This window comes from Bombus flavifrons, chromosome 3, assembly GCF_040668555.2.
Source record: "Bombus flavifrons isolate JBK064 chromosome 3, iyBomFlav1_principal, whole genome shotgun sequence".
Taxonomy (NCBI): Eukaryota; Metazoa; Arthropoda; class Insecta; order Hymenoptera; family Apidae; genus Bombus; species Bombus flavifrons.
Window position 1 is genome coordinate 9888153 of NC_138444.1, and position 25405 is coordinate 9913557.

The 25405-nt window shown below is 36.3% G+C and overlaps 1 protein-coding gene and 1 long non-coding RNA gene across 6 annotated transcripts in view; both read left to right on the forward strand.

The window, feature by feature from the left end:
- Positions 1-25405, forward strand: part of sns (sticks and stones) — a 503193-nt gene that overhangs the window by 268252 nt on the left and 209536 nt on the right. Inside the window, exon 1 of one of the 5 annotated variants that reach the window (XM_069109979.1) lies at positions 19558-19812. The exons of 3 other annotated variants lie outside the window; for them this stretch is intronic. The gene's annotated coding sequence lies outside the window, so the exon portion shown is untranslated. Of the gene's footprint in view, positions 1-19557; positions 19813-20266; positions 20367-25405 lie in introns of those variants that run through there. One more of the 5 variants, XM_069109980.1, reaches the window with a different exon arrangement.
- LOC138178406 (uncharacterized) lies at positions 22768-24007 on the forward strand. The gene is made up of 3 exons (XR_011172690.1): positions 22768-22951; positions 23276-23383; positions 23453-24007. It is a non-coding gene; the product is annotated as an uncharacterized LOC138178406 (long non-coding RNA).

Genomic DNA, 25405 nt, shown 5'->3' on the forward strand with positions numbered 1-25405 from the left:
TATCATAGAAATATATCACAGTTATCAGGATGATGATCGGCGATGGTTGACGAGGCGTAAACGGAAATTTCCGTGTCGGTTACCGGTGTACATGATGGCGTTGAATGCGTTAACTAGGCAGCCAAAGCGGATACAGTTTCGTTATTAGGCAAATATTATAATAAATCAAAGGATCTTGTCAAAGCTGATTTGATTTTATCTCGTGGAAATAGCGTGGCAATAAAATCGAATATTTTTTTCAAATATTTTGCTGAAAACAGATCTGTGAAGGTAAACCGTTGCAACGTTTAAAAAAAGGAGGCGGAAAAAGGTAAAAAAGAAGAAAAGAGGGGAAAAAGAGAGCGGATGAAAAATATTGAAAATTCACCACGATGCATACCGCAGTACTTAAATATCGTATTTATAGAAATCGCGCGGTCTTGCCTTTATTTCCGTTCAATTCACTGTAAAAAGTAAATTGTTATCCCATAGTTGATAAACATTACAGAAGAAAAAAGGAGCAAGATATTTCATACACGAAAATATCACGAAATACTATGTTCTTTAGAACAATTTACAAGTAAATGAAAGAAAATTTAGAATTGCCAATTAACTAGATATCGTGATTTCTCAATTTTTATGAAATATGCAAATTGCACGCTGCTGCGTTTAGATTTTCTCTTGGAAAAAAAGAAAGCGTTAAATAGATCTCTTCGATTTCTAAACCTATTGAAACCTATTCTCTGATCGATTAGGATATCCAATATCTCTATCGTAAAATATCTAAAACGCTGGGTTTCTATTCTACAACTTTTGTTTCGTGCAATTTCTCAACGCAAAAAATATGCAAATATTTGGCTGGCTGGAACTAACGAAGACGAGCATATGAAATGGCAGTGGATTCGTTTGTCGAACATTTATTCGTAAATTAAACACCACCGAGTAGCGGATCTCCTGGAGCAAGCAACGAACATATTGTTTTGCATAATCGCTCACACGTGCAGAACGATCCAGATTCCTGTACATACTACGTCAATTCGACTGTGTACTATTAATTTCATACATTTTTATGAAATGCGAATCTTCCTTTTTCTTCCTCGTTAATTGTACTCCGTTCGATTCGATTTCACCAAACGGTCTCGAGAAAGATGTTGTATTAAATGGTATTAAAAAAAAATATATATATATATATTTATATTATTATTATATTCATTAATTTATATTTATATTTATTATATTATTTATTACGAAATATATATATATTTCGGATAAATTACTGCACTTCGTGCATTAATTAACTCTGGTTATAAAAATGTATGATTAAATATCGACGATGGGAAAATGTAATACGTGTAATAGGTATGTGTGTACGTGTATACGTGGTATACGTGTGTATGCTTTCGTGGAATTATTAGGATACGACTTTATGGCTATTTAAAGTGATATACGGCCAGCTTTTTCGTCTTCCTTTAATTAACCGTTATGTTCTTTCCGATTTATAATATTAAAACCGAAATATCGGAAGGTAATTATTCCTGGTTTGACGCGTGAATAAACCTTATCGAGGCACGTGAATTAATTTCTACGATCATGCAGGTAACAGACAGGCAGCGTTTCGAATAATCGATATCTCACATATTAGACGTTTCCATAATTGATGTTTTCTGTAAACGGTATACCGATAGTGGGAACCGTGGCGTTGGAATTGAAACCGAATACGAAATCAGGGAAATTAAGATGAATTGCGAACGTGGAACGAATCACATCAACCATAAGTTGAAAAATGTACCATAGTATGGAAACGTAATCTTATGGTCGAAGTCGTTAATATTTATCGATCAGGATGCAACGTGCATAGATTATGATTAATTATCAAACTGATAGCGTTATACCTTGATAAAATTAATTAAGTGTTATTTTAGTTTGACAAAACTAAAGTAAAATTTAGTGGCCCTTTTGCAAATGTAATTTTCCAGTTCTTACACAGTATCATGTTTAACTTATGACAATTTATAAGTTAAAATACACATTGGATCATGCTAAGATGGAGGATACCGAAGCCATTGGAGATATTGGGAATCAAGTACATTTGCAAGTCATAAGGTTACATATGATATGTCAATGGAAGCCAAGATGACCTGTAGGTTGCAAGACTAATCGAATCTGTGTTAGTAAGGGTTAAGATCATACGAAGATCGCGAGTAGTCGAGCAAATCATGTTAATGACACTTAAAGTCATTTAAAAGACACGCGTGACGAAATTGTGTTAATAGCACTCCAAACGATTCGAAGGTCACAAAGAACCTTCAGTCATTTGAAGATCAAACTTGATCGTCTAAATTGTCTCATTTAGGATCAAGGTCGCGTGAAAAATATCGAACGTCATTAAGATCGTGTCATTGGGAATCAGAGAAATCTTGCTATCGAAACTATCTAAAAATTCGTTTAGAATTGCAGATAAACAATAGTGTAATCATCTCTTACAGTATAATAATACAGTTTCTCTGACAGCTGAGTTCAAAACATTAAAAGTTGTCCCTGTCAGAGTTTTCTAAAATTAGAGTAAAACGCTTAACGACAGAAGATACGAAACTCTTACAAATATGAGAGAAATTTCATCACTGATCTAGTACTAACAAGTAATTTTTTATTTTCTTTTAATATACGAAGAATGGCCTCGTTAATCATGGAATGGCCCAAATGGTATATAGCGAGTTTCAGGTTAATTCAGTGAAATTTCTATCAAACGTCTATTCTGTACGTCTCTGTCCAAAGAATTCCTTTCAATTTGCACTAAAGCTCACAGCAACTCTACTATCAATACATAATCTGTAACTGTACTCTCAGCTGGATAGTAATGTATAGAACGAGATTCATACGTGTTAAACGACATCGTCACAGGTGATGACCAAGAGGATTGGTGGGATGCGTATACACGAAGGGGATGAAACGTACCTTTACAGCTCTCGAGGCTCGTCACTGACGGGACGGTTGCAATGACGAGCTGATTCAATGGACGGATCCACGCGGTCGGCAATACACCTGAGAACGCTCGAGAGGCCAGACGAGGACTTTCCATTTGACAGAGCAAACGCGTGACAAAAGGCCAATGGAAGAAGTTAAACGAGGCTTGCTTTGCGTTGTTAATCAATCTTCACGCGGTCGTCTCGTTCCATTTACCTTGCTCGACTCTTCCGCAAAAAACAATTCCACCCTTTCCTCGTTCGTGTTTTCGTGGAAAATAGTTTGTTTCATTGGCGAGTGTTATTTATTGAGAAATTAGTGTTTTCTATTTGGAGAATGTTTCGAGAAATTTGAAGCAACATTCCGAGATAGGAGTAGTCTTGGAAGGTACATTTTTGTATGTAAGAATAATAAGAGAGAGTATCTTAGTGTGCAGATTTTTTCTATTATCTTCGTGTCAAGTATATTCAATAATTTCTGATCTTCCAGAAATAGAAAAATAAGAACCTTCGTATATTTATCTATTGTGATAGACAGTATCAGTAAGTAGACAGTATCAAACAGTAGACAGGACAGTAGTACAGGACAGTAGATAGGACAGTAGACGAGATAAAAAGGAAGCTCTCAATCTGAACAAAAGAAAGCTCTAAAACGCTATCTTCCTTGGATTATAAATATCATGTTAAAGTAATTACTTGAAGAAACACTCTACGTCTTTACTTTTGTATATTCGTGACTTGGAGACCGCTATTATGAAGAGAATAGAAATAGAATGAAAGAAAAAGATTCGAAATAACGAGAGGTCCATATTATTGTGCCCTTGAATATAAATTATGTTTTGGTTTACAGGGTTTAGGAACAAAAGAGCTGTAAGTAGATTTCTATTGCTGTTTCTATTGTAGGCTTTAGCTAGAGCTACAAGGTTAACTTTTTGATAATGTGCTTTGCTATAAATATATGAACGTGCTCTCTATCATAGCTTCTTCTATTGTATTGTAATACTATAAGAGCGAGGATCTGGATCAGCATACACTATACTTTTACCTTTATTTATATCAATATATTTTTCTATTACAAATTCATCCACTCGTTATTCTATCAGTCAACCTCAACATATGAAAGTAAATATTCTATAAGAATTTATTACATTAAAATACAGTTCCAGGAACAATCACGTGAACGTTTAGACAAATCCCATGTCAGTGGAGCCTCGATATTCTAAATAGAATAGGCGATCAAAATCGTTATGCCACCGATATGCCAACATTTTCAACATCCCTGTCGAGCATGCATCGTCTATTCAACCTAGATGAATTTCAACAAAAAGATCGCCGGGAGAAAACAAACGAGGAGGATCAAATATTCTTTTGTCAGCTTTGTCCCTGACAGGCCTTTGACCGACGACGCGAGCCACCGCGAGGATATTTTTACCTTATCTGTTCGCACGAACAAGAGAACGCGTTTTGTGCTAAAAAAAATCCACCATTAGCCGTTGTTTCTCGATACACGATTAAACTGAACGTGACTGCATTGTTCACGCGCTTTAAACGTCGAAAGTTACATGGTAAGTTAAATTCGAATGGAGAGTGGAAAAGGAAGAGACACGACGATAGTCGCTGCCGATTTTCCACTGAAATATAGTACATAGATATTGGCTGTATTCTCTGTACGAAATGATATAAATGTTATTTGTAAAAGGAAGTGAAATTATTGCGGTAGCTGAAGGATACCTTTTGTAATTATGCTCGTATCGAATTTACAAATATAAATTATTATTGTTGGACGATTTCTGCGAATACTAGCCTTTTCTCTGATCATTTATTTCGAAATTAATCTTTTTTATTTGTAATTATGTTGATATTTCTGGGAATTCGTTTGAAGCTTTTTTGTTTAATCATTGGATCATTTTATTGGTTATCGGATGATCTCATCTGAAAAAATTCTGCCGCCAATATTCACAAATTATGATTGCGCAGAGATCTCTTAAAATTTTATTGGAATTCTTATTTTTAATCATCGAGTACTATTTTATTCGTGATTATTTATTGGAAATCAAATTTCTTTGTTTATATAGAAATCGTAAACGAATACCATCGCAAATGGCAATGTCAGAAAGTAAAATTTCCGACGAGAAATCCAATCCCATGACGTTTAAATCGGACAATTTTTCTACCGGAGAAAAGAATGTTAATTAAAACGTGAAATTGATACTTTTCGTTGGTTCAGCATCGCTGGGAGAATTGTATCTCACATTTCTTCGCAATTAGTAATTTATAAGCCCTTGTAAGAGGAATGTGTTCCATTGTCCGGGTACATGTATTCGTACAAATTGTCCTTTTTCTCCTAGATTACTCGCGCAGACGAGGAAGTGTTTCCACTATCCCTAATCCATGTCCTGAAGCTTTAAGCCTCATCCTCGTGTTGTAGTCACGTAGTCACCTTCGCGAAACAAGGTCGGGAGCTTCGTAAAACAAAATCGTTTCGCGTGTTTAACTATTCTTTGAATAGAATTATTAGCAAAAGAAATATTTACTTTTTCATCCACTGAAAGTCGATGGAATTCAGAAAATATATATAATATATAAATATTAATAGGCGAATATACATACATACATATATATATATATCGTGAGAAAAATATTTCTGTGAATTTTTCTTCTACGTAACATATTCTACAAAGGTTTAAAATTGCAATTTGGATAATTATGAAAATCGCGTATATTCTCAGATTTGATTTCCCTTATGTTTGAAAAATTCTGTTAATAAAATTGTATAGTAAAGTGGATCCACTCAATTTATGGATGGAAAACCTTTAAGCTGATTTTCTTTCCGTAGAACGATCCAGCTGGTCCTTCCTATGCTTTCCAATAATATTTGGATTTTCCATGCAAACATAAAATAACAATGAAACAATAAATCCAGCTTATTCTTATAGATTTTAATTTGCTATCGTACATAGTAGGCGTAGACAATATGTAGGCAAAAATAAAACTTATGGTAAGTATGGTATATCAGCAAAATTGGCTGGAAAAAAAAAATAGTCAAGAATTGCGAAACGTTGTTAGAGAAAGTTACAACGTATAAAGAAAAGCTTTTTTTAAGAGGATGAGAAGAAAAAATTGCAATCTCGTCTTTCTTTCGTAATCTGATTTTCGAGTTTTATTCCCCTATCCTTCAATTTAAATCTCTTCGCCAAATCCCCTTCCGAAAGCCCTGGAAAATAGCGACAACGTCTTGTTAGGAGCGCAATAAGTAGCATATATTAAATAAGAAACCGGAAAAACCTCCGCAAATACGATTCTAAGGAACAAAAAAAAAAAAAAAAAAAAAAAAAAGAGGGAAAAAGAATTTCGACGACGGCGTGTTTTTACGGTAATTTAAACATTTTCAAACTTCAGCCCGTTTTCCACTTATCTTTCGTTTAATCGCGTTCGCTGTAAACTCCACGCGGAATCCCAGGAAAATAGGAAATATTAAATAAAACTCAATAAAAGCGTGTCCTGCGGAAAACGTAACGAAATAGGAATTTCGAATAGTTCGAGGCTGAACTGACGTGTGTCTTTCTCTCTATTAATTCAAAATCCTCGATCCAAATCGTTTTGTAAAGTTTAGAAAAATAATACCGATCTATCTTACGATCTAACGTTTATTGGATATCGGATAACAGCAATGAAGGTACAAAAAAATTGTTTCACAGTTTATTCTTTTTTCTTTTTTAATCTGGGTATTTAAAATTCCTTTATTAAATTCCTGTAAAATTTAAGAATATTTAAGATCAACGAGGAAAAGGTAGTTGTAATTTTTGCATTTCCAATGTTTTACTTCTAAACGTTTTACAATAACTAAACGTTAATGATGGCTGGACAATGCTGAGTTAATTTGAAGATTTATGAAGTCTAACACATGATCGGCAAAGGGAAAACAGTTCCGTTACTTTCTATCATAGGATTTGAAATATTTCATTGTTAAGTGTTTTACGATAATCAAACAAAATTGATAGAAATGTAAACAAATCGTACCAAATAGGTATGGAATTCTTATAACAATTAGAAAAAAGCACAAAGCAGAAATACAACAAAAATCATCCCCACGTTAGATCTTCAGCACACAAATCAAAAAGAGTCACGTAATATTCCCTAATACAAGTCCCAAGAAAATCAATCGATATCTATGCAAATTCATATTTTTGTAAACAAAGAAATAGAAGCTAAATAAATATTTTTCCCTTTAAATATTACCATGCAATTCTACTTTGAATATTTTTTATATTATACAATGTACGCATTAAAATTTTCCATGGACGCGTAAACGATCACATTGAAGAAATTTAGAAAAATGGATAAAAATCTTTTTCATCCCCCCCTAAGCATTCTACTCTCAAATCTGTTCACGAAACCCGACGAAAATTGTCAGCAGGTCTCTCGTTTAACGTATCCCGGCTGACGCGAGCAGCTAACCGTGTCACGGATTTCCCGGGTGTCGATTTCGCCTGGAATAAAGGTCAAGTCAAAAAGAGGTCCCTTCCACTTTACCTCCTCGTAACGCAATCAGCCTTGACTCTCCTTTCGACGCAAGGTGCAAACAGCCCCAACGAAGCGGCGTTGATGGAGCTTCGCCCCGAAATCGCGCGCCCCTTCATTCGCGAGAGGGTGCGACGACGAACAGAGTCGTCGAGTTTCCTGAGTAGAATACAACGCGTTTTCACACACCGCTACGTATTTGTGGGGGTTGGAAAGGGATGGCGATAATACCGTGTCATCGGGGTAAGATGCACGGAGGCCTCGTGGATTATTTTCAAAATAAAATGCTATTTGATCCGTTCACAGGCCAAAGACGATTTCATTCTTTGACATTTAAAATTTTTTAATGCCGAAACACTCGACTGATGCTCATCTCTAGGCCATTTCTTTGCGACAATTTGACGCGCGATAGTTTCGTCGCTTACAAAAAGGACGTTCGTTTATATGAACGTTCGCGCATTTGACGACGCGTCTGCAGGATTTTCTTTGTTATTAGAAGAAAACGAAAATGAAGTTTCGATTAATGCGAGCGAGGGCGACGAAATTGTCTCGCGACAAATTGACCGTAGATTTTTCTGCAAGCTCGTACTTTCGATGATACGATGGAAAAAGTAGATCCTATGTAGAAAATTGTTTCAGGTATCGAATATTACAGAGCTCTAGATTTTGGATATTTTATATTACCTTTGCATATGTGCTTTCTGTGCAATTTCACACTTTCAAATCAGTATCAAATTTCATCGATTTTCTCTGTCTTTTAGTTTTGTCAAATCAACCGATTTAGCATAAAATTTGACTCGTTTTAGGGATCGTGGAACAACGCGAAATTGGGAAACACGTTATGCTCGATTTTAAAAATGTTTTAATAAAATCTGAGCGGCCATGAAATATCAAAATTTTCAAAAGCTGGGAGATGCTTGAAACGTAATTGTGTTACTAGGCGTCACTGAGAGCAAGTGGATCATCGATCGATTAGCGAAGAAGAGTGTTGTTATTCGGTTCGGTGTCGTTCCCAGCATCGTTCCGCGCGACGATCTTCGATTGCGAACAAAAGGTAGAAACACGGTCTGGCATAGCGGTTAATTATTCCGGCGAGAAACAGAAATTCCATGGCAATTCCGAGGGATGGAGATCCATTACTTGATATACGTGATGTTTTTCAGAGCGTGCAGTTGCATTAGGAATCGTCGGATGTTGTGTGAAATTGCAAGTGACCATACGGTTAATTCAAACAATCGTTCAGCGATACTAAACATTCTGTTAAAGAATTTCGAATTCAACAAAAATAATTGGCTCGTGCATTATTTTCAGGATAAAGTGTTATTCTAGAAATCGTAGAACGTTGCGAAGTTGGAAATACTATCGTATTTAAATTCGGACATTTTTAAAAATAGAATTTAACTAATAGCGTAGAATGTAGTAGAAATATCAGAGCGTTGAAAAAACGAGATAAAAAATACAAGGATAATTGTACCGGTGGAGATTATTGGAAATAATTGGATCGTCCATCGTTGGAGGTTATTTAAGGTCATTGGAGGTCGTGCAGCAGTCGTTTAAGATCGTGTGAAGGTAATTGAATGTCACGTCGAGGTTAATACTGACGGTGTTATCTCACCATTCGCGTTTCTCGCCAAAGGCGTTCTATTAAAACATACGATCGAACTTATTTCAGTCCCTCTAATTCTCAAATCGAGGTTCGTTCGAGGTCGTTTGATGAGAAAATCTGATCATGATCGTTATTGGAATTATGAACATTAGAAGATATTAAATGTTATTTCGTAGACGTTTCATACAAATAGCCACTTTTGCTGCCTATTAATCAATTAAAATCACTTAAAAGAAATTGCGTAACGATTCTAGCAATTGTTACTTAACGAAATTGTTCGCTGAATATTCTCCCTCGAGCATAGATTATACGTTTTATTAATTGATCAAAATTGAAAATGTTTTAGTAACAGGAAATCTATAAAAAAAAAAAAAAAAACAGTCAGGCGAGATATTGGGAAATTTCCAATCAAAGATTGTGATTAAATTATGGAAAAATATATCTACAAATGAACAGTCGTGAATAGAATCAGCAGAAGTAAAGATGGATACTATTCCTAATGGTTTCCTGTGAAAGAAATATGAAAAGTAAATAAAAAATTAACCAAATAATGATCGATCAAATAAAATAATCATGATACATTTAACCGCAGAATTAAATTCAACGTGAAACAAATGTAACGCCTGATATAATTTAGCAATCTTGTAACTTATCACTTAAAAAAAGATGATTTACAAGTAATAAAGTTGAACTTAGTTTAATATTCATTGAAAAGTAATTTTATTAAAAGAATGTATTATTTATAAAAGGTCACCGTGTGATCTTATTAATAGTGAAATTACAGCAGAAATGAGTTTTACGTGTCGCATTTTGCGAAATCATGAATGTTCATTATTAAATGCCATACCTACATGTCAACGCGGCATCGGGCCTATCTGAAAACGGGTCACACTTTCGAGGTCGTATTAGTTGATTGGTAGTTAATTACCTGCAGCACAGCGTGGAGGAGACATTAATTTGCTCGCGGCAGCCAGTGAGATTCTATCGACACGTTTTTGGAAAATTGAACGACCCGTGATTGCGTGTCGTTCGCATTAAACGACCGTTAAACAGCTCATTTTTGTTGAGGAATATAGTTATGATTAAAATGTGCTGGAATTTTCTCCAATATAAATACCGAAACCGATGAAGCGCTATGCTTTAGTAGGCGTTGTAATTTCAGTATGTTAAAATGCAGAGAAATTGGAGGTTTTGCAAACGCTTTTGAAAGAAACACAATTTGCCTGCTATTCTCATCATTTGAAAAGTACTACATTACTGTAATTACAGATCACTGATTATGACAATCTCCCTTTTCAATCGTTTTCCAAATAAAAAAGAAAAGACTTTTTGAATTCCAATATTATATTCGAAATTTGTATTTTATTAAAATTATTACAATCTTTTTTAATACCGCGCTTTGAAGCTGCAAAATAGTAAGAAGATATTTAACTTTAGAATGGATCTATAATTATATTCACTGTGTTATAAAAGTAACAAATTAATTTTTATTATATCTGTTACTCTATATTATGAAAATATTCGAAGCAGAGATTGCGTAATTATAAAAATATTCTTAAAATAACTTGCCTAAAAATAGGAATACTTTCAGATGTTTTTTTTTTGCAAATAAACATATTTTGAGCGACATTTACAATATCACGTTCGTAAAAATTGTGCAAAATACATCATTCATACAGAAGATAGTTATAAAAGCTGGGTCAACGAGTGCACGAGGGATTCTGTAGGTTAACCTTCTGGTTGCTTCAGGCAAATAAACTTGCCCGCAGTTTGACTGCTCTAGCCAAATGAATTCACATGGTCCGACTAATTCAACTACTTCATGCCAGTACACAAATCAGCCTGAATAAGTTTCTCTGACTCACGCGATCCATGTTAAACTGGCATTAAATGCAAAACATTAGTCGCCGGGTACATCTTAAAGTTGCAATTAGTTCGCTGGCATACGTATACTTGTGTAACATAATATTCGAGATCTTTTTATGTTGCACAAATTGGAGACTAGCTACTATACTAAAACATACTTTCATTTCAACTATATGAAAAAGTAATTTCACTGGGTAGAAGATTAAAATATAATATTTGTTCTTTTTCTGTATCCTTCTCATACTCTAACGATCATAAGCATTTGAACATTTCGCGACATTTGGAAAAAATAGATGCTCTCGAGTGCTTTTAGTTTTTAATTGTTTTATTCTAAAATCTTTTTCTAAACAATTCTAAATCTCTTAATTCACTCGTATCATATGAGCCTTATGATATAAAAGACAGAATAGAATAAACGTCTCAATACTTACAACAGTGTGTGTCCCCATTTCTATTTTAGAAATCAAACTGATTCACGAGTTCTCCAGTACACACATATAGAATATTCTATTTTGTTATAAGTTTCTTCGATGCCAAAGTTATAAGAAAGAACAATATTCGAGGAGACGAGAAGAAGATAAATCATTAATAAAGAAGGACGATAAATCCTGGACGGAAGGGAAGAAGCAGTTGAGTTCAGCGGTTTTCCGGTAGAGATGCCGACGAACTTCGTCCGTGCCAAGAGACTTGGTCGTATTTCCGAGCGACAGTTAACCAGCCGGAAAGAAGACGTTGCAGCGTTGTAGGGAACGCGAAAGATGCCTTAGCGTGCCTGAGGCCCGCCGGAAACCTTGAATTCTTGCTTCAGGGGTGCTTCTATGAGGCTCAGTGTCGCCAGATGCAACCTGCACCCATACACTCGACCAGCCTGAGGACACAGGAATCTCCATCTGCTAAATTTCCTCGTCTTCTTTCCTTTCTCTTCCATTTTCTACCAGGTTGTCGGCATATGGTACATGATTTTAGATTTAGAACACGGCGAGTGGAAAATGGAGTTAAAACGTGTTGCGTGGATGGATCGAGGCGAACATGCAGTGATTTTGCTCTTTCTTGCTGTCGTTTCCAAGATGTTTGAATGTGCAGACTATGTTTTAGTTTAGTTCGACTTGCTTTTGAAAAGGAGCTAATTTTTTGGTATGTTTAAAGTACCCAGTATATTTTGTTAATAATTCAATATCAAATATACTTCATCCGTGAAACATTTCATGAGAGCAAAGCAGAACAGGAAGGTAACACGTGATACGTACGGTACACGAGTTATATACCGTGGACCATTTCACTTTTTTTTTTTTTATTTAGTTGTTTACATTCACAATTTGTCCGATTTGGACATTTGGTAGAATTTTTTGGCTGTTTGATTATTATGTGGGTGGCTACCCCCAGTGGGGTACAATCTTCGTGTTTGTTAGGTTATATCCTTTATGAGATCTGTTGGGTGTTTTCTTTTTAGTCTTCTTTCTATGCTCATTTTATTTTGTGATAAATTTCCTGTTCCCAGATTATACTTCAATATCAGTTCCTCTTCTCTAAAAAGTAACTTACGATTTTAACTACCAATAAGCATCGTGTAACTTATATCAGTAATTGATGCTACTGTAAAAAATCAATTAGAAAGAGATTGTTTTATCAATTTCTGTACTTCGTGTTCCGTAGGGACAGACTTCTGATTAATTTATCAGCGCAGTGACGACGTGTCGTTCGATCGTCAAGTCGTTTGCCAGTGTGAGAAACGACCCAACTAACGGCTAGCTAATTGTGCGTCCCTTACCCTTCTCGAGAAGCGACGAATTTTGAATCTGCCCTCTCTCATTTCGACGTCCACAATGAGCGTCATTGAGAGTTACGGGATCCCTCGGCCACCATCTGTCGTCATGGTAAACGATATCGTGCTAATTTAGAGGGGGGCGAAATAAAAGTTCAAATTCGAGAGGCTTCTTCACTGGCACGGGTCCTCATCCACGCGTATTAATACGAGTAAAAGGGGTCGAGGGGTGTGCATACTTTTACATATGCATTAACTAGCCGTAGGTGCGCGTTGTTCCGGCGAAATCTTACTCGATTCTACGGGGTGTCCAAGAAGTTAGATTTTAATAACGACAAGAACGAAGTGTTTGAGAGAATTCTAGTTATCGTCTTTAAATTGTGGTAAGTTGAATTTGTTGAGAATGTACTCGTATTTATCGAGAAGTCGAAACAGAGTCCGAGTAAGCAATTAAATAAAAAGATCGATATTAATTGATCACGTATATAATATTCCGATATATTAGCAATTTTACTACGAAAATGAACAGGTGTAGCTTAAAGTAGGTAATCTGAGAGAGCAAATACTGGGCTTTCGTTAAAAGCAGCTGATGTACCAGAACTTCTCTCCGAGAGAACAAATTTAAAAAGTTGAAGTTGTTCTTTGTTGAACTGTTTTTTCCTTTTTCTTTGTTTTTTTTTTTTTTTTGGCGGAATGATTTTATTCCGAGAAAAAGAGGGCATGCAATAGTGGAACGATGGAAAAGGAGGATTTGAAAAGTCGAAGAAAGTGGATAAGTTGGAAATTTCGTTAATCTGGGCTAATTCGGGGGTTGGATTTTGGCGCAGCACAGAATCGATTCAACTTCGTTCGGATTTCGTTCTTTAATGGAACGGAATATGAAGGTGTACCGTAATCCGTTGAAATCTGCAGTTCTTGGCGAGTTTTGGGACAAGCTTCGACGAATGCTTACCATTGCGAGATTTAACGGAACGCGAGATGTTACGGAATACGTGTACTTAATGCAGAAATCTTTTCATAAATAAGCAAATCCTTCCAATCTAAACCGTAAAAGGAAAAAGGTAAATCTTCGATTCGAAAGGATTCTGATTCCTATTGATACAATTCTGAAATCACAAAATTTCTTACTTTCTAACTTAATCCTACCACATTCTCGTTTCAATAAATATTTTGTATTAAAATATTTCTACATAGCCCTAAATCAGAAAGTTGGTCTTTCTCGTGGAATTTTCTATATCTTAGCTTTTAACAATTACATAAATTGTTATACAGGATGGTTGGTAACTGGCGGTACGAGCGGAAAGGGGATGATTCTACGCGAAAAAAGAAGTCGAAAATATAGAATAAACATTTTTCGTTTGAGGCTTTGTTTTCGAGAAAATCGACTTTGAATTTTCGCTCGGTACGCGTGCGGTACGTTATAACGGATCTCATTGTAGATCGTTGTCTCGATGGAAAAATTTAAAAAATAAAAGGAATAAAAAAAAACTTTTTTTATTCTATATTTTCTACTTCTTTTTCCGCGTAGAATCACCCCCTTTCCGCTTGTACCACCAGTTACCAATCACCCTATATATGATATACACAAACCTCCCTAAGCACATTTCTGAGCAGTCAACCGTGTATTAACAAAATATTTCACTTTCCGGATGAACCAAAATTCACACGCCGTTATCGACACGTAAATCTACATCATTAAATCCTGATAACAATTCGGAAAACAGCCTGTGGCAACAGTCACTCGAATCGGTGATCTCATTTGGTAGCACAGTATTTACAGCATTGTTCGAGCGCATTATAACAAGCACCTTTGGTGTTTATCGAGGCCAGCTCAGCACACGTGGTCCCATCGATATCGAAGGTGTTCACCAGTATCGTCGTGTGCTTTGCATTGTTTGCATAGATCCACGGCCAGAGTGTCGTTTGCAAACTTCGATCGTTTGTGGTACTGTACGACCGCGTTGCTGCTAATTTCGCGTAAGGTGTATCGACATGTTATTTGTTGAAGGGAATATGGGTATGGATGAAAGGGTTAGAGAGTGAGAGAGAGAGAGAGGGAGAGAGAGAGAGAGAGTATGTGTGTAATGTATCGCTTGCAAACTTCCACGGGTAACACACAGGCGGACGAGGGTGGAAAATTAAAGGAACGGGCCACGTCGGTTCCCATTGAAATGTAAATGCCTGGTAATGTTTGCTGTCAGCCTCGCCTCTCTCGTTCCATTAGGCCAGCGCAGTTGCATTAAAACCAAAATACGAGTTCGATCCTCGCTCAGGGTATTTAATTAACGCGATTAAAAATGTTCCCAGCCTCTGCGGCTACGCTTTCTATTTACATGCTGCCGCATTATTCTGCGCGTTCTCCTGCACGCTGATTTCTGTGGAATGAATGACACACGGCAAGGGTTCGTTCGATGCTATTTTCATTCTGCTTTGCAATTTTTTCCTACGTGTTTTTATTCCGCGCCTTCGTTCATGGCTTAAATTCATCGTGAGAGATTAAAGGCATCGTTCTATGGATGTTCATGGTGTACTACGAAGGGTGACTTGACATGGAAAAGGATTTCTGCCCGTCTGGATCAAAGGATCCTTTGTATATTGCATTTTGAATTTTTTTCAGTTTCCAGCTTTTTAAAATTAATGTAGCTTGAAAAATTGTATGGTTGTTCGTTTATATAACTTGAATTATACGTCGGTTGTAACTTTGAATTACATGTACACATTTCTGCGAAACGAATACCCACACAAAGGGTTCATTTTACGTTATTTTCCCTGCTTCACAATTTTTTCTGTGTGTTCTTGTTCCGAGGCTTCATTCATGTATTGCTTAATTCATCGTGAAAGATTAAAGGTATGATGTCATGATTATTTACGCTACGTTATGATAGGATGGTTAGAAATGAAAGAAGATTCATGACGAATAAGTAAATTGAAGATTTCTTAATGTATAAAACTTCGAAGTTTTATGAGTTTCTTAAAATGAAATTGACTCAAACAGTTGTATTATCATTCGTTTATTTAACGTGTTTCCTTTATGATTCGAATTACCCAGAAAGCAATTCTCAGCTTATTACTCTAAGAATGATGCAGCTATCTGTATATTTAGTTGATGTAATTTTAGAAAATTTCTATCCTCAGATATTGTACAGCTGCAAGAAAATGATTATACGAACGTCGATAATGATCAGAAAGCAGCGATTATGCGTAATTTTCAAGTTAGAAACCACTAACAGTTGACGTGCAAAAATGGAGACATAATGCGTTTCTAGAAATATTCAATTCTGACAGACATAACGACGATTGTACTCATCATTCTCTTGCTGCATTTTGTTGGTCATGACTCTCAAGCTGGTCACGCGTTTCTATCTTGTAACGACTGGTTGTCAAGTTGAATACCCACGGTAACTGGTTCATGAGGAATCCGGTAACGTCGAAGTACATATCGAGATTTAGAGATTCCAATGAGGAGCACGCAAGTATTCGCAATAAACGAGATAAAGTATGGCGTGCTTCTGATAAGTTGTTTTCGAGATCTGTTTGCAGATTCTTCGAAGTCTGCATTTTAACCCGAGTAACATTTCTTCCTTATTGCAATTCGAGTTAGATATTTATATTCAGGAATTTCTCAATTAATTAACGTATACGTGACATTTTTCTTTAAACAGAATGAAGTATTTGATTCTGTGAAGTGTTTAATGTAGAGGAGGAAATATTTTAGTAATTGTGATTATCGTTTGAATTAAATATCGTCAATATTCCATTTACAACTGGTATACTCGAGTCGTAAATGACCCATAGTTTAAGCTGAATTACTCGATTTTAGAATAGTTCATTGTAATAAATATTCTATGTTCAATACGATGAAGACAATCGATGTATAAAACGTAGAATTCAAACTAAAATTAAGTTAAAATTATATATGTAATTAAAATTAATTGAAAATTATAAAATCTAATTCATAAACTGTTGTGATCGCGTATGACCCAATTATTCCATTCAAGAGCAAACATTTCTTTTGTCCTTTCCCCTGTTATATTCTTAACATTTTCGACACGTTCGTTCCTTGGAATTTTCAATTAAAACATAATCATAAATCATAATGTCAGCGATGAAGTTGCATAAACGCAATAACCGAATATCGTATTATTCGTATTAAATGATTTTGTTTTAACGCCTACTCGAAATTGTCGTTCGATAAATATCCAGCCTATTGACGTCGAGTGATATCGTTTCGTTTGGAAACTTTTGCTCGCTCGCCCCTCTCATTCCAATTTCGCTGATGACACTAAACGATTCCATGCCTTTGTTCTTCGAATGCTCCCAAATTCAAAGGGCAAACGGTGATTGGAACGATGACACGTGGTGGCACGGGCGCAGCCGTTCTGGTTTTACGATGTTCGAGGGCGAGAATCGATTCCTTCGATGCAAAAACAATCGTCGCCACCACTGTTTGGCCGTGTGCCAATGGGGGTACTTTAGCATAAGCACACCGTAGACCTTTCCAATTTTTGTCGCCGACCGTTTAGTAAAACGATGGCCCTTTTCCGTGAAACGCCGCGTACGAAATTTAAGACGCTTTAAAAATCGTAGGCATCGTTGGGCAGAATTATTCCTAGTAGTTATACATGTAATTTATAAGATGCTTTAATAATACTTTTTCGATGGATGCTTTAACAATTTTGTTGCGATATCATCTCGAACTTTTGTCTACATGTTTAGAAATAATTTAAAGTATTTTTATGTATAATTTCAAGAAAAATATTTGCAACGTCAGAATTTGTCTTGCTCTTTCGCTCTCATTATTTATCTTTTCGATACTTTATACATCGATGATAATTATCGATGCGAGTCAATTATCTTATTCGATCGGAAATATATTTTAAATCTCAAGCGAAATTGAGCTTCTTCGTACAATCCTGCGTATCGTAATTTTGTGTTACACCGCGACATTTTACTAATATAAATGTGAGTTCACCTTATTATACAGCCTTCAGGGTAAAAAAGTTCGTGAACAAACAAAATAAGGACATTGGGGGACGAACTTATTAAGGGCGCGGCGTTTCAGAAGGAGTCGTTACACATTTCATTTCCTTCTTGAGACTCCAAAATGATATAGCTTGCCAGCTACTTCTTCCTCCGTTCACGCGCCTCATATTCGGCGATATATGCGCGAAAAATTTTGCCTGAACGAGGCCGCGGTGCATCCTGTAAAAATTGAACGCACACGTGCGCACTTAACTAAGAACGGAACAGAAGAGACAGGAAAGTATGAAAATTCCGTTTATTATGCCTCGAAACGGCCATATTGGGACCGAGTAATAATGTACTGGACTGGAGGGGAGAATAAATAAAGAACGAGAAAAAATGAGCTCTTAAAAAGTTTCCAGCAAGAAACACGAGCAACATTCGAGAATGGGCTTTTTCCTTTATATTCCGTTGCTGAACCGATGAAGTACGACTCCTTTTTAGGAAGAAGGCGAATTATTACTCGAAATGTTATATCCCCCACTTCCTTATACGACGAACGAAAAATCAATTTTCATATTTCATACTTGATATCCATTTTCCGTGCACCAAGTGCGTCAACAGATAAATGGAAATCATTTTTTAAAATACATACGGTCTATTACCGGCGAAGACGAACAGAGGGGCAACGCGATCGAAAAGAGGCACTGTTCTCATTTAAAACCAAAGCGCTTTTTTTTTCTTCTCTTCTCCGCGTTGCGAACGTGCATAGACTTCGAACACCTTGTCCCCGGCGAGGCATTGTAAAATATTACACCGGGGCAGGGGGGGACATCGGGGGTGTAACCGTTTCCAATTTCTCATCTCTTTTTTTGCCGCGCTACATCGCGCGGTGTATCGCGAGCGTATCAGAAATGCAAATTGCGGGACGTTCGCCGATGGCGTGTTTTCGATATCCGCCATTCCGAGCTGTTATTCTTATTGGCGAATTACTTTCGAACAGTTTGCCCTGGCTTGTGCACGAACCGCGATTTGCATAGCCGTATAGACGCGCTAGAAATTATTCACCATCGCGTTCCCGTGCATACGTACGCAATTAATCTCGGATCTTAACGATCCGCGCGCAGTTTTTCCGAGCAATCGCAAATACCCACAATGTCACCCGAGAACCATCGAACGCGCGTTCTCGTGTCTTTCTCCTCGATACAGTGTTTCGCATGTAAGTATTCGAATATTTAATGAATATACTATGTATCATACGTTATACGAAACATTTTGAAGTTTCCTTCGTACTGTTATCAGATTCCACTATCATGAATGCATTGGTTAGATTTGAAACAAATCTGGAAATATATACAAAAATTACAAGATTTTTAGTGCAAGTGCATATTTCGTAGAAGTCAGAAAAGTATTTAAATAGTCAATTATTCGTTATATTAATAAACCTCGATATATTCAACGGGATCATGTTTAGTACTCGTTACGCGACTGTTTATGCTGTTGACTATTAATTAATTTTTCGTGAAATATATGTTTAGGATAAATGTCTTTAACCTTTATACACATTTTCAGATTAGTTTCATATTTGACCAATATATTCATGACAGTCGTATCTCGTTACAGTGCTAACGAAATATTTTCTGTGACATATACAATATGTACATAAAGGTTTTCTGTGATAAGCATTCAAATATGATACTTTCGTAATCCACTGTATGCTTAATAATATCATATTTATAATAATTTTTATAATATTATAATAATTATAATAATAATATCATATTTGCTTATAATAGCCGATCTGAGTGAGATGCGCGCTGGTTTTCTGCGCAGTCGTGAATACGCGCGATGTTACTCGAGAATTGTCGATTGTCCGCTCCCGCGTTTTTCTGTTGAAACTGATACGCCGCCATCTTTGATTTATATTGATTTATAGCGTCAGTTAATTTGGAGCGATTGAAGTCGATGTTGACGATTTGGAATGTGTGTCGCGAATCGTGGAACGTGAATCGCGTGTCGAATGAAGTCTCGTGATGGAAGTGAGGAAAAGCTGTGGATATTGTATAAAAGACTGGCGTGAGGTTCATGAGAAGTGAAATTAGACGAACGACGCCGAAGTAATACATACGTGTGAACAACGAGAACGCCATAAGGTGAGCTTCATATAAACATTGAATGTTTTGTGCGTCACGAGAAATAGAATGTTGCAATTTATTAACTTTAGATTAAGATACAGTGAATGCGTGTTCTGATGAAATATCTTTCCAGAATGAAACATAAAATACATACACTCGTAAGAATCTATATATATATATATATATTCAATTCGTGTTCGTCAGGATGATAGAACACGTATCCTTTGTAAGTTCTAAACATAATTTTAGGCTTGATCTTATAGCATTATTTAGGTTAGGACTAATATTGATCATTTAAATGTTCACAGGAATAAACTAGAATCTGAAAGAAAATCTAAGAGATGTATTGTACCTATATGATCACTGATTTTTGTAAGATATGAAAAGATAAATTAATAATAATTTAACGTAATTAAAATGATACACTTAAAACTAGGTAAAATTTTTTCCTCCAGCAAAGAGATCTTTCAAAGGTATAAATGAAGAAATACGGAGCAGATAGGTTGAATATATACACAAGTTGAATACATAAAATCTTATTTAAACCAACTTAAAGTCTACTAATTTATAAGGTACGACTGAAGTATATTCTACCTTTGTATTATTACATTTTTATAATTTTATTACTAATTTTTATCCTATAATTTTCTCCTCTGTTACTTTCAGCTTCTCCCTGTTTGTTTTGTCTTAACGCTTTTAGCAATAAAATCTAAGCTAAAACTGAAATGCTGACCTGCTTTTACTGGATCTTTTAATCTCTTTCATGCACATTGCACATGCATCATGCACTTATATTATATGCATACCTTTCTATGCTCTATATATCACCTCCAAAAGGTTTATTTAGACACATATTTTACTGCAGTCAAATCTATATATCGCAAACAGTCGTTCAATTACTTTTATTTTATCTTAACTATCCGCCACTCGCGTTTATACAATATTTTGATAATATAAAACTGGTGTCAGCTGTTTTGGAGTATAAATCACTGAAAGCAACTGCATCCTGACATGTACTAAGTTGTTTTTATTTAACACGGCCCGTTTAATACAGAGATATTTCAAAAGTAAATTACATCCATAAAATAAGGATTAAGTTACAAAGGATTAAATTAACAATGTTCGTACTGTTATAAATTTATACAGACATTCTCATACTACCGTTTGTATGATATTATTATCGATATGTTTTTTATTACCGTTTTATCGTTGTACATGGACTTAGTATCATTAGATCATTAAAAAGAACCTCTTCATTTATTTTAATACTTGTATTATACGAAAATAATAATATCGACAATCAAAGCTTCATATTGAAGAAAATATTTAGAATAAAGAAGTAGTAATATTTAGAACGATAGAAGTAATAATAGATATATAACTTAGAATAAGAAATGATAAAATGGTACAAATAAAGTGCTTATTTATTAAAATTATAATCATCGACGTTAAGTGGAACTAGAATTACTGGTCAGATATGAAAGATGCGTTGAAGTTAAAGTTCAAAGATAAAATTATGCATAGATCAAGGATATTTATAAACTTGTGAGAAATTTAAAATTGAAAAAATCCACGGAATGCATACAATATGCAAAATTATGTAAAAGATCCTAAGCCTATCTAGGTAGGTACTCGTTATAATAGATATCATTTTACTATTAAAGATATGATGACGAATTTGCATAAATATCGTCGGTATAATTATGTATATTACAAATAGGTTCAAATCCGATTGAAAAATTTCAAATACCTAAGTTATTCCAAAAAAAGAAACAATACTTTTAAGACGACTTGACAATATACCAAGTACGCACTTAACTTCAAAATAGATAAGCTGATGGATATCGACATATTATATCGATCCTGCTCAAATATATAAGTACTATACAAAAAGAAACTATTCGACGATATTCAGACGGATCGTTTCAGCTTATATAATTAACTGGAATGAATATAAACGATCCAAGTGAATCGATAATTACTGAAATGTTATAAAAGAGCTTATATTGATAACAACCAATAGGATTATAGGTAGTAAAGAGTTAAGTGTGCGAGTCTTCTCTCAAACCAATTTTCTCGCAAATAAAGCCTTATTTAGAAATATCCATCTATTTTTTACGTATTTTTTCACGTAGAATCATATCCTACTTGCTAGTGCTATACTTTATAGAACATTTTGTACATAGGATCTCGTTTTCTTTAAATACAATTTTAATTTATACACGCCTAATTTCTTCAAACTATTGTACTTTTAATCGAAGTCATTTCCACATAGTTGAATGTACTTTCGCAATGATCTTACAAATACTAATCGAGTATCCTCAAATGAAACCAACGTTATAGAATTAACTGGTATTCATGCGTACATACAGAAATTCATCTTGTAACCAATACCGCACCAATATCCCTTATCAAAAACTCAATTTAAAAAAAGATGATGATAGTAAAACTGGTAAAAAGGGAATTTGTTTATTGTGAGAACAAAAAAATGGCCATGGGTCAGGAATAAAAATTGTGAGAATCAAGAAATCCTTGATTCTTTGAAACGCGAAGGAAACCGAATATCGGATTTGTATCGGATACCAAAAATCTGGCCGCGAGGGAGAGGCTCGGCGAGTATTCGACGCTTAAAACGAACGTATTTCTCGAATGTTGATTTTTCGCAGCGGAAAAAACGCGTCACGGAAAACGCCAGCATGCGGGAACACGCAGTTCCGCCGCTAATATTTATAAATGCTCGTCCATAATTGCCGTAGCGCCGAAATTGCGGGGATAAATTGCGAAACGTGCCGTGACCGTACTCGTTTTCCTCCCTTCTCCGTTTTTCTCTCTCCCTTCTCTCTGTTCCGTTTCTACTATTTTTGTTGGTGCACGTAGACGAGCAATCCGCACGACAGATTTTCGTGGAATGTGATTAATAGCTAATTTTATTTTGTTTCCGCCGCCTTATCAAGGTCCGTTCGCGCGAGCACCCGAAAGGAACGTGTGAAAAATCCGATTATCTTGGACAGAACGCGCGAACCCGGAATTTTTATGTCGGAATCGCGGATTTCTCTCCAGATGCCGGCACGAAATGCGAATCGGCGGAGCGTTGCGAAGGAAAATGATAAAATAACCGGCTCCGGTCTGCTCCAGCCCTGATTCCAGCCGAGACACGGTAATTCCGGTTTTCTAAAATGTTGGCAATTTTTCAACGTGTTCCATATTTTCTCTTTGGTGGTCGATAGATCGTTTTAAGAGATCAGCGGAATTTTTAATAAAACATTTTAGTTTATTTAGAAAAAAAGAAGAGGCGAATTTAATTTTGATAATTCAAATTTCTTATCCAAGATAGCAAATTTCACTCGATCGTTGCATGGGAATTATCTGAAAATTAACACGTGTGGTATGTATAGTAACGCGTTAAAACAGGTAGAACATTATCGCCAAAAGATCAAAACGTTTCTTATACACGAATGAAGTAATAAATCATTCTTTTCAGCGTCCATGACGAAGCAGATAAGCCAGGACGCCTATAATTATAAACCCGTATCATCCACGCAAAATGTCACTCGACGACAGGGAAAAAGGCCATCGTATTCATTCATCGGTAAAAATTCAACCTTACAAACACATCGCTTTTCACAGGCCCTTCCAAAGCAAGAAAAATCCTTCACAGGGCAACAGATAAATGGCGAGATCTCGGCGAAAAAATATTACCCAAACAGCAGAGGTAGAAAAAATCTCGTGAATTATCGCTGTTTTCGCTTTTCGTGCCAGAAAACGAGTCAAACAAACCGGTCTGTCTTTGCGATAACTCTGTGGCCGTGACACGAAACGTTAGTTCGAAGGAACGTAGGGGAACAAAAGAGCTCAGCAACGAAGGGCGAAAAAAGAGAAATCTAGTTGGCGTTCCCTCTTCCAAATTCGAATTTCATTCTGACAGTGAATCCTCGATAGCGGATCTGGCGGGACCGGATGTCTCGTTTCGCCTTTCTGAAAGCTTTCAATCCTCGAAAGCCGTTCCCTGGCGCGGCCATTCCCGGCCAGATTGAATAATCCTGGGCAACGCCGCGTGAAAACGCGATTCGAAGCGATCGCGGCAATATGATAAACGGCAGCTGGGCTCTGCGACGCCTCGGAGGATTCATGGAGTCTCTACGGGACGGGAGAACTCCTCCACAGGGGAAACGACCGAGACGGCACACAGGACGATCTCGCTTGATGGACCGACGGCGCGACTCGGCGAATAGGTGAGAGAGGAAAGTTGTTAGGGACAGCTGTATGAACCGGGATTTACGATAAGAACAACGTGAATCTGCTCCTCTTTCTGTTCTCTATGCGATCTTCCCTTCTGCGCACGTTCCTTCTTAGAGCTTCTCTTTCCTCCAAGTTATTGAAGGTTTACTCGTTTCGACGAGGCGAAAGCCGGAATTCGAACAGACGACTTCCAAGATTGAAGATTTTTCTGATTGCGTGCCGAGAAGATTGACACGGGAGGAGATGTCCGGAGAGGTTTCCAGTTTTGCGTTTCTTCTTGGAGACACGTTGGTTTGTTTAAGTTTTTATCGAAAGGAATATCGTTAGATTGAAGATTGTCTGCACTTTTAAAGTTATTGTTTAAGAATTGTTGGAAAAATGAAGGCGTTCGTAAAAATTGTTCCGTTCATTGACCTCACGCTAATGAAAATAGAATTGAACTTTAAAAGAGCCTTATACTTAGATATCATTTTGAAAATTCTATTATTTCATTTATTTCGTCCAATTACATACGTCCGTTTGCTCTAGACAAAATGATCGAATCTAACATTTTGCAGAACTGTCTCGCTATTTAAAACAGCATCGATGATTTTCTCGTACTAGTAACTCACCGTCAAATCTTTCCATCCATGGTTATTTCCTTGGAAATCAACGTTACACCGATCCCATGTCGCCGAAGAGGAATCGAATCGTCATCGTTGGAGCCGATTCGAGGAAACGAGACGATCGATGGAACGCGAATGAGAACGGAGGAACGTGTTGGGAACGGATGACGATAAATTCGAATGGGGAAAGAAAGAGTCGGCGATCGCGGAAAGGTTTTCTAGGATCACGATGACGAGAAAGATGCGATCGGACGAAACGCGTCTTAGAAAATGGGGGTGGCTCACGTTTGTTCGCTGGCCGAGCTGCGAATGACACGTAATAAGGGACATACACGTTTAGTTCCAACCGGCGAATGCGTGAAATCGGATTTCTAGATACTGGACGTATCAAATTGGATTTTCAGACAGAAGGAAATACGAGACAAGTCGGAGAAAAATTGGGAATACCTGAGATAGATGGGAACGGAAATTGCGACGAAACACGTGACGGAGCGGAAACTGGCGAGAAGGTGGGAGAGTCAGTCGAACGGGGGAGGAAGTTACACGTATCGGAAATAGCGGAAAGCGCCGCTTCAAGATAGAATAGAGTTAACGAACAGTAACGATTTTATGAGAATACTGGTAAAAGGCATCGGGTAACATTTAAGGAGGATTTGGATTTCGAAGCGTTGCGATTTTGATTCGTATTGTTTGTGTGAAATAGCTTTTAACAAATCTAATTCGCGAATTTTACTTGAAACTTATATTAACGCTAATAATTTCATGGA